General features: G+C 40.7%; 1 protein-coding gene across 8 annotated transcripts in view; it reads right to left on the reverse strand.

Annotated features, from left to right (window-relative positions):
• The window catches only part of ST3GAL3 (ST3 beta-galactoside alpha-2,3-sialyltransferase 3), a 194,609-nt gene that overhangs the window by 160,529 nt on the left and 20,936 nt on the right, over positions 1–13,144 (reverse strand). The window lies entirely within an intron of this gene.

A 13,144-nucleotide genomic window follows, 5' to 3' on the forward strand; every position in this document is an offset into this window, starting at 1 on the left:
TTGTAGGAGACAAAGAGGAACAAGGCCATGCTGGAAAACATCTTAAGTTTCATACTCCAGGAGAGAGATATGGACACCATAGGATAAGCATTTAACAGCATGCGTGGGTAGTGCACTCAAGATGTGTGGAATTGGCTCTTAAAGCCCAATTGTGTCAAATTCCTGAAATTGCATAAGAGCAAATATGTGGACCAACTTCCAATGCAAATACTGTCCTTGCTTTGATTTCATCATTGATGAAAATGCAATACATAAACTGAAAACAAGCACACATTTATCAAGTACTGTATACAACCTGGGTGTTTACCTAAGTGCTGTTTCAGAATTTCAGTTAAGACTTTTACAGTAAGCCCTTCTGAGAAGCCACTAACTTTTTTTTTGCTTTTTACGGATTTTCCCTACAAGGATTTGTAGATATTCATCTCATCCTACTGGAAACCAAAGAAGCTGAAGCAATAACTTCTCTTATCCTTTTTATTTTTCCCTTTTTTTTAAAAAAACAAAACAAAAAAAACAAAACAAAACAAAACAAAACAAAACACCAAAAAAAACAACCAACACCAGACTTTAGCAATAAACCAACTTCCCCTGGAAAGAAAAAAAAGTAAAAAAAAATGATTGCGTGCTGCTTTGGAAGTGGTCCTGAGAAACCACAAACCATCAGTCCCACAGGAGTTATAAGAGTTTAATAATAAAGGCTTAACACAGCCTCGATACCACATACCATTACAGCAATACGCTCCACAGACTGAGCCAAACAGGGAATACAATAATACATCACAACATAAGGCTGTAATTTGGCACATCCTCATACAGAGACTCCAGCTCTGAGGTCTGCATTGCTTTCTTGAATGCATGATCACTGTTAAGTTTCTCATTCCACAGCCCTGCTCTCCAGATACTCAGATGGACTCCCACAGAACTGCAACTTATATTTAATAACATTTCATGTAATTTCTACCTCCGGAGCTTGATCAGAGACCAGATATCCTGCAGAACTCCATCACCTGGACTGAGGATGGCAACTGCAGTAACAACATTAAAGAATAAACTTTTAATTCAGAGTCAGCATGAAAAGACAGATTTTAGATGCTGCTTTTTTACCATGGAATTAGCAGACCATCCACAAAGACAAGGGTTTGCCATTCAGCTGAGTACTGAAAAGGATAGCATCAAACACCCCATTAGCCAACTAAATTTATTTCCTATTTGAGATCAATATTCTACAACATGACATATAGCAGAGAAGGTATACTTCATGCACAAAATGCTTCGTAACTTAGTGACAAAGCAATAACAAATGACAGAGTAATAAAGTGCCAGTAATAACAGAAACTACCCTTCTGTTTCATCTAGTCAGAAAATGAAGCTCACAAAAGCAGTACCACTCAGAAAACATGCTACTGTTGAGATGCATTTGGCAAGAAGATCTGTCTCAGAACATCCCCTGCCCACTCCCAAAAAAAAAAAAGGATCTGGAAAAAAAATATTCTTATTATGGCTACACAAAAGTAGATAATTCTTATATCCATGGAATTGAAGGGAACTAAATCATTTCAGTTCTATTTCACAGAGATCTCGCTTAGATATCTAAAGCATGAACATCCTTCCTCAGATTTGGTAAAACACAGCAACTCCATCTCCAAAACAATGAAGCTAAAAATTTTCAGACTAAAATAATAAAATACCATACCATAAATACTAGCCATCTTTAGCTAAGATACAGCAAAGGCAGCATTACAGAAATCTCTAGGAAGGTAAGCATCTTTCGTGCATGAACCAAGCAGCCCTTCTACTTTCCCATACAAAGAAAGACAGGTATGCAACGGGATCGCTCTCAAGAAACACCACACCAACATGTTGCAGTCCTTTTATTTGAACTGGATCTTTGCTTCACTCTCTACTCACCCAAAGCTGAAACATTCTTACTTGAGCACTGAAATAATTAATTCATCTACAGGCAGAGATCAAATCAAGTTTTGCCATTGAAAATAGGAGTGCAACAAAACTATGGGTATCTAAAAACTAAGAATTAAATTAGAAACAGCAACAGTATATTCCCAGTAACAATCACACCTCTGCACTATAAGCACTAATAAGTTAACTGGAAGACATCAAGCAAACACAGAAAAAAACATTTTACTAAAACTAGAAAATTAATTGCTAGAGTTGCTGTGGTCACACTTGACTGAGGATGTTTTACTTCGGCCTCACGCACTCACTGGATACATCACACTTCAATCCACGCATCTGTTTCCTACATCTGTGTCACAGGTGAGAAATTATTTTCTGCAGCTTTTTGTTAACACTTCCCTGTAATCTACAGGTGCCACCTAACTTTTTCCCTCACACTCATCAATTAACAACCTTAAGTAAAATACAAAGTAGCAGTTCCTCATCTAAACTTAGCCTGACTTGTTCTGCTCCGATTCAGACCTAGAGCAGCCCATGCACCCGAATGCTCACCTGCTTCTTCCAAACATATCTATCAGTCAGTTTAATATATTAGACAGATTTAATATCAAGGCCAATCTAACTGGATTGATTGATCAGTCTAACAAATCAAGAAAACCTAGAAAGGTGCCAAAAGGTCCTAATTAAAATTAGGCATCACAATGCTAACTGCTACCCAAAAAGAAAAAGAAATTCTGGCCAGTGCGTGACTATTAAACACAAGAAGGAACACCCCAAAAACCCCCAATTAAGAACAGATAAATTTATAGACAAGAATATAAGCAACTATTCACACATGCAAAGAAGTGACAACTTTTGTAATTCATACAACTTTTTTTTCAAACAGATGTCAAGCATATTCCTCTGATTTCCCAAACATAAGAGAAGGATATTTTATGCATTATTTTCTTGTTGTTACATTATTGTAGCATTCCCTGCCTGCACTTCTAAGTTACTTTTCCGCGTATCCTTCATTTCCTAATGCTTTGTTTTACTTGCTGAAGACAGATTTAGGGAAGGGCTAAGTCATTTATTCAGCCTAACGATAAATGCCATCCTACTAATTTATTAAGTATCCTTCTTCTGCATTGATGTTGTGCGTGTGTCCCCCACTGCTTGGTTTATTCTGCTTTACTAAGCTCTTTCTTCTACAGGGCAACTGATTTTCCTGCTTCTCCACCTTTATCTGAACACAGTGAGATGGCTCTGTGCTAAGGGCACTAACCACTACAAAAACATCTGCACCATGGCCTCAAGGATGCTCTGTGTTACTCATTCTTTATTGAAAACTCAACGCACTCTTTCTGACATCCTCTACGCACCACTTCACACAGCGCCAGTGAAGGTCAAAGGAAACACATATAAGACACTCTTACCAGTAATGTCAGCTCCTACATACGTACTCTATGAAAAACAATCAGTAGTGTTCCCATGCTTAGGCACCACAGGAAGTTAAAATCTCAAATGTATTCTTTGAGCAGCGTTCCTCTAACTTTCTCAGTATCTAAGATGAGGACTGTATCATGACAACACACACAGAGCACAGGCACACCTCCTAATCACGGACGTCCAAGCGAACAGCAGTAAACACAGGGACTGGAAGTTTTGGCAAGCAAAGCACATGCACACTTTCAGTCCGGTGCTGTCTGCAACTGACAGGAGACCCAGGTTCAAAGTCCAAACCTATTCCCTTTATGGGAGAGGAAAAGTCACTCAGCAACAGGACACATCTTCAGCAACAGGAAACATCTGATTGTAAAGAACACTTCCAATAAACTCCGGATTTTCTACTTTAATAAACTGTCTTAAAACAAGGCCGCACTACATTGTTGCTGTTGCACTCAAGTTGACCGCCTGTCCTCTGTGCCACCTGGCCATAGTTGTATCGGTACAGAGACGTGGGAACGGATGGGTGCTTGATTCACACAGCACACCTGTGGGGCAAGACTCACCCTCGCTTGAGAATGTGCATCATTGTGAAATATCGCAAAAATGGAAAAACTTCATTCTGATCTAACTACTAATTCACTTATGCACTGAACAAAGTTGAAAAGTTTCTGCGTTTTTACTCTAGTCAGCACCTCTTTGAATACTACCCTCGTTCATGTAGCGCTAACTCTGTAAGCACGCAGGACTAAAGCAGGCCACACAGCTTTTCTCTCCATTCCATGGCTGACCCAGAACTACACCCTTTTTACTGACAGATGACTTCACGGCCAAGCTTAGAGCTGAACCCACATTCCTTGGTCATCCACTCTGCCCAGACATGAGATCCCTTTTTTGCTTCAGCCTGGAGCCAGCCAGTCTCCACACTGAGACACCAGACACGGAGCGACGAGGCTCACGCACCAGCTCTGCCCAGCAAGCGCAGGCACAACTGGTTCAAAGCTCCTGCAAGCTCACGGCCAAACTAAAGCATGGCCAGGATGGATAATCTTGCTATGACCTGTGCAACCCTGAACAACTCCTTTGATGAAACCAAGTGTTTCTCATCTGTAAAAATAAACAATTTGCTTTTTTCCCCAGACCCTTGGAAAAAAGGCTTGAGAGCCAAGAATGGATACAGGGCAGTATTATCACTTGTCTCAAGAACTTCATGTGGCATCAAGTGGTTACATTGTAAAATGCAAAGTAATTCTTTATCAAGTCTCAATTTCCTGTCATTTCATTGAAACTACAGCTCTTAGCGATACAGAACATGAAACATGTAGTAATATTTCTTTAACGAATTTTTGTGAATTTCATGGAACCAAACCAACTTTTACACTTGCTGTTGTGCGCATTGCTCCTTTTCCATCAGGACGTTCGTAATGAAGTGGCAGATCAGCTAAGCAAGAAACAACGCTCATGTTCTGAACAGATGTATTTTTTAATGCTCTGAGCATGCCAATTTTCTTTATCCTGCAATCAATGAACTGAATGAAAAGATGTGGTGCCCTGTGCCAGCTGGCAACTGCTTCAGAAGAATAGTACGTTGCTATTGTCTTCAGCAGTGCCTAAATAACTGTTCAGCAGCAGGAAGGGCTGGTATGTTTTGCTCAAAAGATCACTATTTATTTGGATCTACTACACAACGTTGCAGTGCCATGACAACAAAACTCTGGGCACAAGGACAACATGGTGCTTCACCCCAAGCATGCGGTATGCGTAGCTCCTTGGTGTCCATCCCCGCTCCCTGTTCCAGGGGAAGGACAACAGCACCGGCCTCTTAGGCTGCTCTTTCCAGAAGAGGTGGACAAAGAGCCCCCAAATGCAAAGGAAAAGGGGAGATCAAGGGGCTGCACAAGTTCAATGAAAATATACTTGGCTTTGAGGAACACAACTGTAGAGAAGGTACGGATCTACCATAAAGTCACAAAACGAAACAGGCCAAACTGTACCAATGACGCTGGTATCTGAGAGGTTTCTCTCTGAACAGAGAAAAATCCTTTAATTAATCCCAAGCAGATTCTCAGTATTTTAAGGAGCTCATGTCCTCCTAAGACAAGTCTCATATTTTGGTTTCAATTATTATTGTAGCACTAAGTCAGTCACACACCCAAATTCCATAGTGGAACACGTAATAAATTACAAACCAGTAAAACCTCTCTTCTAAGCACAATCCATGTGCAAGACAGAAAATGGATACTGGCAGCTGGGGAATTACACAGGAACAAATGTGACAACATGGGTCAGTAAGATGGGACCAGCTCAGTGCAAGAACATTTTCCTGAGCATCCATGGTGGTACCAGTCTTTAATCAAAGCAATATGATGTGAACCCCTATTTTGTTTCTGAATGATTCACTCTTTTCATCAAGAAATACAGCATTTGTACACTCAAATGTAAAGCACTTGCCTTAGGTTCAGAATATGTATCTTCTTCTGAACGTGTATCTCCAGCTAATACTTCAAAATTATGAATACCTTAATACATTTATTTTAAAAGGGTCTCTACAAGTGTTTCCTAGATAACCTCAGTAACAAGAACACTGGAGCTGTCTTTATAATTAAAATTAACAGCAAACTTGTACATTGGATATATCAGGGGACACAAGGGAAACTGTATTTAAACTTACCTGTGTATGACTGTTGGATCTAACTATTAACAATATTTAGAGGATAGATTAATTTAACCTCTGACATGACTTAAGACAGAAAACTACTGAATTAATGGCAAAATTCATTATCCTGCATGGAATGTGTCTAATAATCATTAGTATAGCTGTTATTTAGTTCAGACAAGAATACTGGACAGGAAGGTTACAGATCACAACTAAATTGTTTGTTTGTTTGTTTTTAATTAAAGCACCTAACAACACTCATTTGGATATAAGCCCTTGAAAATACTCCCATACGTCATTTGCAATCAAGTGCCAGACTCAACATAATATTTTGCTGATGTAAAACACATGTAAACAAAAATTAATTGGCCAATGCTCTCTGGCTGCTTTCAATCACACTTCAAAAGGTGCAAACTGTTCTTAAAGTATTTTTAAAGTAACTTTAACCTAATAATACCTGTTTATTTCAGTCATTAGAAAAATTCAAGTACCATACTCCCTTTGGTTTTCTTGGTTAGCGCTCACGCATGTAACTTTCACATAACTTCGAGAATACCAAACAATTTCCACATAAAAAAACCCTCAAACTTTCAAACATTATTACTCTTTACTATATACTAGCAGCTTGAAACTAAGAAGAAAGCAAATATTAAATTTGTCCTTAAAAAAAGTTCAGTTTCAAACTAAAGACAAATACGCTCAAATTTCTTCATTAGGTTCTTGCACAGCACTGGCACAAGGAAAACTAATTCTGTATTTTCATAGCACAAACAAAGTATATATTGTCACCTTAGACATTATAAAATACAAAGCATTCATAATTAGAAATAAATTGCTTTACTCTTGCAGTATTTCTATTAAATATGGACCCGGGCTTTTAACCTTAACAAAGCACAGTCTAAGAACTGTACTACTGACAGTGTCTCAAACTTACATAAACTCAGACAACTGTCAGAGAGCTCTGGAAGGCTGCTGCACATTATCTTTGTTTTACACAAATAAAGATACCTACTTGCAATTAATGGCAGTTAGGACAACAACTGTTTTAACAGCCTGCTCTTGCTTTCTTGTCTGCTGGAGCCATTCAACTATTTTTTTCTCCCTCTCCCTGGTATGGAAAAAACTTTTTCTGTGTGTTGGGTTTTCCAAGCTAGCTCTCTCAGAAACCTCTCCTTCCTCAAAAGCAAAAATAAATATACTTCCATCAGGAAACTCACATTCTTGAGTTTGTTTGAAAATGATGTACTACTTATGATATTAAGCCAGTGGGCAAAAGCCTCCCAAAACCTTAAAGCACACTGCCTCTGTCCCAGCTGCCAGAATAACTGCCAACAAGTTCATATACACAGCTTTACAGTGACACTTCTCACCTCTCCCGGCTCTGCCCAAAACACAAACAAATGACAGGAAGGAATAAGGTACAAGAAAAGTGTATGGGCATAAAACATCTCCTGAATACAAATGCTTTATAGGCATCTTCTCTAGAAAATGGCAATGTTCTCCTTTATTTTGCATTACAAGGATCCAGACCATTTATTAACATAAAAGGTGATACTGAACAGAAAGTCCGCTAGATCCATTTTTCACCCATGTTTTTTGCAGTCTGGGGCCAGGGGGAAGTTTGGGGTTTTTTATTTTGTTTTTAACAGCATCACCACAACTGATTCCAAAATCTTCTGGCCCATCAAATCCTAAAACTCATTAAGTTTCCAAAATGTCCACTAAAATTTGGATTTGAGAGGTCCTATACAGTACCTGATTTTATAGGTAGTAGATATACACAGAGATATACCGAGCATATCTCTTTCAAAGCCAAATGTCTCGAAGAGCAGCTTGCGTGCCTTCAGCTTCTCTCCACCTTCCACCCACGCTGCTAACTGGTCCTACATGGGGCATTATGTCTACGCAAAAGCCTTGCATTGTCCTAAATCAAACAAACATTGACACATGCAAATCTGAAATAAAGATGTTCCAGAAGTCATATGTGCATCCTAGAATGATACCAAAGCCAAATACTATTCTCTTCCCAGAGTATCTGCTTGACCATGCAAGCTCCCACGCTCAGAGGAATAAACAAAAAAAAGCCCCCAAAACAAAACAAAAAAACCCCAAACTCCCACAAAACCACAGTAACTTCGAACAGTGCATATACAGATTCTCATTTCCTATTATTTTCTTTTACAAATGTTTGATTTGAAGGAGAAAAAAAAGGGTTCATCAAAACGTAAGAAAAACAACTCAGAGATGGACTGAATACTGTCAGTAGCACCTCACTTCCACATGCAGAAATTACAGGACAATGAAAAACTTCTTCAAATAGCGGCAGCGGAAGCTGATCATCACACCAGCCAGCCCCTGGACAAATACAGCTGGAGACGATCGAAAAGTGTTCCTCCTATCATACCACATACAAAAATACAATGAATCCCTTTAAATTAGCACTTGGCAGAGAAACAAGCCAGTGAGAAAACAAATGTCAAGGCACCCAGAAGGTTAAACACTAAGAAACATTGGTTCCAGCCTAGGATCAATGGAATTAAACTGCTGAACACCTAACTAAATAACCCGTAGTGTAGTTTCCAAGTCGGCAGTGGCTAAAAGCACAACCAAGCTGCCACTCCCCCAAAGGGGGGGAAAGCACTGAAAAAACAGGCCAGCCTCACCTCCAGCTACAAGAACATTTACTGCCTAAGGAGAAATTGTATTGAAAAGATCCTTGTCTGTCAGAAACGAAGCTTACAGCGACACAAAACTCATGTGCAAAACTGAAATAGGCAGTAAATGACCGCAGTACTCCACGCAGATGAGCGGTGTGACCAGTCTCATCTGCCACACTGCGTCCAAATATCTTGGGTGACCCTATCTGGGAAAGCCACAATCTCTTGCATGTTTGCAACAAGTGAACATAATAGGTAACATTATTATTATATGCTGGAACAATATCGAAGGAAAGAAACTGAAATTTCACAAATTCAGCAGAAGGGCAGTTATTGATGCAGTTCCTTTTGCTTGGTCACACACATTCACACACATTTTTCTCAGATCTGCCACAATGCAACGTGCAATGATCTGCACTGCTCAGTTATGCCTCTGAAAATCCGTATTAGCTTCACTCTTTTGAGTGGCCACGTAGACTTTCAGGACTTCAAGGGCCTCTGGGGAAAAACAAAACAAAACAAAACCCACCCCAAAAACAGAAAGCAAAACCCATTCCAGATCAATGGACTACTTAGATCAAAATATCCAGACAAGGGAACAGCTTGCTAGCATCCAGCAGTACCAGCATCACTGAAACATCAAATGGTTTTGATGAAGATTATGTGAAACCGCCAACTCCATTTCACCAAAAGCTGGAACTTCAGAAACTGAGACCTGCCAAGCGTAACTCCCATTCTTAAATTAATTCAATTTCCACAAAGAAAACCCACTGTAATCTCAGAAAGACAAACCTTCCACAGCACTCCACGACAGACTCCATTCCTTATTAGCATTTCCAGCCACCTGCTGAGGTATGCTCCCAGCCAGGATTTCACAGGCTCGGTGGGATTCACAAATTTTAGAGTTTTGCCATTTCTGGATTACTCCACTAGCAGAACTCCTTATAAAAGGCAACAGACATTTTATTAACCTTATTCTAAACCAGCTGCCTCATCTAACGCTACTTCATTTGACTGGCAAAAAAACCCAACAGCTTGATGTTGGCAGGTCTGGGATCAATTCAGAAATGGAAAATGGCCTCTTCTTGGTTTGTGACAAGCCATCAACATAGGCAACTTTTTGGCCATAAGTTTGACTATGAAATTTCTTGCACAACTGAACAGATGATCGGGAAAGAAAGGAGAGGATTAAGTGAGGGAGATAGTGACGAGCAGGGCATTCTATGAATAAAAAATACTGCAGAAGCCTGAGACACCAGTTCACAAAACACAAAGGACTGCTGGTCATTCAAAGAAAGCAAACCGTATGTTTCTAAATGGCTTAAGCTGCTGGTTTTTAAGGTCAGAGTTTGGGTGTGGGGGAAGAGGTTCTTTTGGTTTTGTGAGGTTTCTGAACTTTAATAAAAGAGCATCTTTCTCAGGCTGCATAACCTTGACATTCTTTCTAAGCTGTACTAAAACAAACATGCCCACTACTTCTCCCAAATCAAATCAAGTAACAGCAACACTAACCATAATAGATGCTATTCAACGCAATACAAAAACCCGAGTATCTCAAGGCCAAGGACTCCATATGGAGAAATGCGAGCCAAAAGCAGGATTTAGGGCCAACTTCAAAATTGCACATATGGAAGAGAACTGCAACCACCTTAAGATCCTCACTGCATCCAAGCAGGCAGTTATCACCAGCTCCAGGCCCACTGACACTTGAGAGAAGGAAATGAGATTTATCAGTTGCAGCAGATCACTTTCCCACAGCTGGTTTTAATTAAGCTAAATTGGTGGTAGTGACTAACAGCAAGCAGAGCCTTCTCAAATCACTCTGCAAGTATTTTTGCCAGCACTTCACCATCTGTGCTGACCAGGAATACTGGATATCAAGTAGGATGTATCCACTCCCCTTAAGTATCAGCTGGTATAGCCACTGCTTACAGGTAACCAGGTGTGGGGAGAAGATGCAGAACTTGAAGAAAGCTACCAGACAAACTCCACTGAGAAAAACACTGCTGAAAAGGCATTTGGATCACTTGCCAGAATCACATTATACCTTGGCCATACCCATGCTACATGAAACTTATTAATGACCATGTGGATATCAAACAGTTTAGGAACTGTAAGAAACAGAACAGCCTATATAATTCCTAGGCTAGTTGTGCAGTCAACTCCTCTAGGCCATTTTTTTCTTTTGTGGATACATTCAGGATAGGATAGCTTTACTGTGAAAAAATGCTTTGGGTTACACCACGATTTCACAACAATCCAGGGAATGGCTAGACTGTGTGAATGTAAGACACATTTCCAGGCACACATAAGGTGATGGAAATGGGTCTAGCAAGGGACTAATTTTAATAATAACATTTAACTAGATAGAAGTTTTTCGAAGGCAGATCTGTGTACAGCAATGGGAATCAGAGAGACTAATGGCATCAGTTCCAGCATTGGTACATAAGACTGACACACGTAAGGAACAGATATATCAGTAAATATAAATTAATAACATGACAAAAGAAAGTATAGCCTCCTGCAGGAATATTTAGCACTTACCCAGACCTGGCCTGTCTGGTTCACTGAAGGCATGAATTTCAGATACAAAAATCTCTAGTTCAGATTAAAACATGAAACCTAGCCAGCTCACCACAAATGCAGGTTGAGGTATTAACACTACTGATGCTCAAGCCAGGGAAGTCACAACCAAGGCAAAGGAAACAAGACAAATTGCAGGATAATAAGTCTGGGCCTAAGAAGAATATAATTCAGCCTACTCAGGGACCTGCTTTAGAGAAACCCATAGGATACGGGCCTGGAGAGAAGACAGGTGCAGGACAGTTGGTTTTTGAGGGATGACCTCCTCCAAGCTCAAGAATGGTCTAGCCCAATGTGCAGGAAATCAAGCAAGGGAACCAGGAGACCTGCATGGATGAACAATGAGCTTCTGACAAAACTTCAACATAACAAGAATGCATAGAAGAGATGGAAGCAGGGTCAGGAGAGCTAGGATGAATATAGGGACAGTGCCCCAGGGTACAAAGACAGTCTGAGGAAGGTCAAGGCCTGCCTGGAATTGAAAACGGTGAGGGATGTGAAGGGTAACAAGAAGCGCTTCTACAGGTAATTTAGCAGCAAAAGGAAGACTAAGGAAAACGTAGGCCTCCTGTGGACACAAATTATGTAAGAGGTCTGGAGAAATGGGCAGACGGATCTCATGAAGTTCAGCAAAGGGAAATGCAAAGTCCTGCTCCTGGGGTGGAATAACTCTACACCGTACAGGCTGGGTGCCAACCTACTAGAAAACAGCTTTGCAGAGGAGGTGGAGGACCAGGACTGGCGGAGTAGCTGGACTGAGCCAGCAACGTGTCCCTGCAGCAAAGGCAAGCCAACAGCACCCCGGGCTGCGGGAGGCTGAGGGCTGCGAGGAGCGGAGGCGGGGATCCTTCCCCTCGGCTCAGCACCAGGCTGGCACCACCGGAGCGCTGGGTCCAGTGCTGGGCCCCTGCTACAGGAGAGAAATGGACACATTGGAGCAAGTCCAACGAGCTAAGACGATTAAGGGATTGGAGCATCCGCCATACGAGAGGCTGAGAGAGCTGGGAGTGTTTAGCCTTGATCAGAGAAGGCTCAGGAGGATCTTAGTAATGTAACCTGATGGGAAGGAGAAAAGACAGCAGAGATGGACTCTTCTCAGAGGTGCCCAGTGAAAGGACAAGAGGCAATGGGAACAAACTGAAAAGCAGGAAATTCTATTTAAATGTAAGAAAAGAATAAATCGCACTATGAGGGTGAAGATGATCTCCAGAGGTGCCTTCTAGTCTCAACTGTTTTGTGATTCTGTAGAACACCCTTGTTCTAAATCACATTGCTCTCAGGGTTTTAGTGCAAGTACTTCCCCTCGTGTTAGACTGATTCAGAATGAATTAAATGCAGAGGAGTCAACTGCAAAAGAGAGAAACCTTCCAGTCTGACAGCAATGCTATGCCAGGAAGGAAGTCTTAACAACGCGTTTCAAAGCGAGAACTGAATTTATCCTGAGCTGAGCACAGGGTAAATCTAATAACTATAAGGTTAGGGTTCACTTACAAAGAATTTCCTTCCCAGGATAATGAAATGTATTGTTACAGCTACTATTTAAGTCCAGGAGTGAAAATCCAAGAATGATCCTATTGGGGTCATGACTATTACCCATAACAAACTGTTCTTTACCACTGGCTCTCAGAAAAGGAGCAGCCACTTAAATACAACAGTGTGCAAACTGGAGTGTTCTGGACAGGAACTACTCGATTTAGCTTGCAGAATCCAGGCAGTTTCTCTGTGGTTTTTCAATATACTCAACATGACTGGAGTGTCCTGCACTGACAACTTTCCCCATCAAATTTCACCCATCAGAAGGTTTCACGCAGATGGATTATTAATACACCACATTCTGCTAGTGAAAATTTAAACAGAAGGCACAGCTTCACAATGCAGCCCCAACTAGCCCCTGAACCCATTCCCCTAT

This window comes from Opisthocomus hoazin, chromosome 6 (assembly GCF_030867145.1).
Source record: "Opisthocomus hoazin isolate bOpiHoa1 chromosome 6, bOpiHoa1.hap1, whole genome shotgun sequence".
Taxonomy (NCBI): domain Eukaryota; kingdom Metazoa; phylum Chordata; class Aves; order Opisthocomiformes; family Opisthocomidae; genus Opisthocomus; species Opisthocomus hoazin.